Source organism: Aplysia californica, unplaced genomic scaffold, assembly GCF_000002075.1.
Source record: "Aplysia californica isolate F4 #8 unplaced genomic scaffold, AplCal3.0 scaffold00435, whole genome shotgun sequence".
Lineage (NCBI taxonomy): Eukaryota > Metazoa > Mollusca > Gastropoda > Aplysiida > Aplysiidae > Aplysia > Aplysia californica.
In genome coordinates this window covers 638642-641643 of record NW_004797705.1, presented here as the reverse complement: position 1 = coordinate 641643, position 3002 = coordinate 638642, and positions in this window count along the sequence as shown.

Sequence of the window (3002 nt, the reverse complement as noted above, 5' to 3'; positions counted from 1 at the left end):
ACTCACATGTAAACAAACTTTTTAGCCACATTAAAAATGGCCGCCACCAAACTCAAATGTGTCCGTGTCACGCATAGAGTTACCCCCTTTTAAACTATAGTGTACATCTATGGTGTCACGTGACCTCGTACGGACTCTAGTTTAAAAGGAGGTAACTCTATGGTGGCGCCCGATCGTCATCCAGCTACTGGCTGCAAAAATAAACAACTTAACATAGCCACATGGAATGTGAGAACAATGTACCAGAAAGGCAAATTAGATAATGCAGAGCAGGAAAAGGATAAGATGAAGTTAAATTGCCAGGCCTTTCAGAAGTTAGATGGGAGGGGGCAGTCTTGACTATAAGAGGATCCACCTGGACATGGATGGCTGGTGCCTCTATAAATAAATCATTGATGGTCTGGTCTGTATACTCAGGAGGTTAAGGCTAAAACAGCACCTGGACATGGATGGCTGGTGCCGCTATAAATAAAGCATTGATGGTCTGGTCTGTATACTCAGGAGGGAAAACCCACGAAAGAGGAGTCGGAACGTTATTTGACAAAGCAACAGCAAAGAGCGTCAAACGTTCTTGGGGAGTGTCAGATAGAGTCATCGAGGCTAAGATAGAGTCATCGTGGCTAAGATAGAGTCATCGTGGCTAAGATAGAGTCATCGTGGCTAAATTAGAGTCATCGTGGCTAAGATAGAGTCATCGAGGCTAAGATAGAGTCATCGTGGCTAAGATAGAGTCATCGTGGCTAAATTAGAGTCATCGTGGCTAAATTAGAGGGTAAACCTTTTGTAATAAGTGTCATCCAAATATCTGCACCAACATCAGAGCTCGACAACAAGGAAAAGGAGACTTTTTTATGAAGACTCGATAAGGCAATGAAACAGTTAAAATCGCAGGACGTACAGGGGTCATGGGGTACTTTAAGGCCAAAGTAGGAAGTACACGTATAGAAGATATAGTTGGGCCATGGGGACTGGGTGGAGAGAATGAACGTGGGAAACGACTGATAGGATGGTGCAGAGAAAATGATGTCATGATCTCAAACACCTGGTATGAAAATCAACTAAAAAATCGAGACACTTGGAAGAGTCATGGCGATAGAAGTAGAAACCAAATAGACGTCATACTTATTCAGAAACGTTTTAGAAATACAATCAAATCATCTAAATCACTGCCAGAAGCAGACTGTGATGGTGACCATGTACCAGTCATGTGTAAAATGTGGATAAGACTGAAGAAACTTAAAACGTCAAAGTACCAACCAATATTTGACCTAGATCTTTTAAAGACAAATCAAGAATTGAAAGAACGTTTCTCCATAGAAGTAAGCAATAAATTTCCAGCTCTGGAAAACATGACTAAATCGGAAGAACTAAGGAGGAAAACGAAAGACTCAATAACTGAAGCTGGGGAAAAATATCTCCCCGAAAGCTGAAAGAGAGAATAAAAAATAGACAACCCAGGACATATTAAAACTAATGGAAGAGAGAAGAAAAGCAAAATCAAATGTGGATAAATAGAACATCTTAAACAGGGAAATAAAGAAAAAATGCAACGAAGCAAAAGAAACATGGATAAATGATCAGTGTCAACAAATAGAGAAGAACCAAAACAAAGAAAGCAAATACATGCATTCTAAAATGAAAGAGGTAAGTGGGAGAAAAAGGATGCTCAAATACAGGATGAATAAGATCAAAGGGAGGAGAAATTTTAATGGACAAGCTGCGAGTACCAATGGGAAGAATGAGAAAAAGTGTAAGACAAGAGATATCTAAAAAAAAAAAAAAAAAAGAAAGAAAATTCGGCTTTGTTCTTGACAAGGGCACCAGAAATATTATATTCACCTTAACAATGTTAGAGGAAAGTTGTAATGAAGTACAGAAAGATCTGTATTTATGCTTCTTAGATTATTTAAAGGCGTTGGATAAAGTTAAACATGATGAGCTACTTAAAATACAGGAAAAGCTAGACATAGATGGAAAAGATCTAAGAATTATCAGGAGTTTGTACTGGGACCAAAACTCTGCTGAAAGAATTAATGGAGAATACAGGGAATATAAGCAGATTAGGCGAGGAGTGAGGCAAGGATGTGTTATGTCACCAGACCTCTTTAGCATGTACAGTGAAACAATCCATAGAAACATAGAAGAATGTCCAGGCCTCAAAGTAAATGAAGAAATTATTAATAACATCAGGTATGCAGACGATACAGTTTTCATAGCAGACTCAAAAAAGGACCCCCAATCGCTTCTAGATACTGTTGTAACAGAAAGTGAACGTAAAGGATTAATATTGAAAGTAAAGAAAATAGAACTCATGGTAATATTAAAAAAGAGAAAATCCTATTTGTAATCTCATTAGCAAAGGCGAAAAGATTTTTAAAAAGTCCAACAGTTTCAATATATAGGATAGGCATATATAATAACATCTCATGCCAAATGTTCTACAAAAATAAAACGGAGAATTACAATGGCGAAGGCTAGTTTTCATAAAATGAGCCTAATCTTGAAAAATAGAAACATTTCAATGACTACCAAAATGAAAGTTTTAAAATGCTATGTATGGTCAACCCTTCTATATGGCTGTGAATGCTGGACAATCACTAAAGACAGAGGAAATAAAATAGAAGCAACAGAAATGGGGCTTCATAGGAGACTTCTGAGAATATCGTTGAATGAAAAGAAATCAAAGGAGGTAGTGCTTAATGAAGCCCATGTGGGACGCTCACTGTTAAAAACAATTTAGGAAACGACAAATGAAGTTTTTGGCTGAATCGACATAAAGGCAAAATTGAAGGCAAACGAGGCAGGGGTAGTCCCAGAGCAACCTACCTGGGGAACCTAAACAAACGTCTACCTGAGGAACCTAAACAAACGGGTACCTGGGGAACCTAAACAAACGGGTACCTGAGGAACCTAAACAAACGGGTACCTGGGGAACCTAAACAAACGGGTACCTGAGGAACCTAAACAAACGGGTACCTGAGGAACCTAAACAAACGGGTACC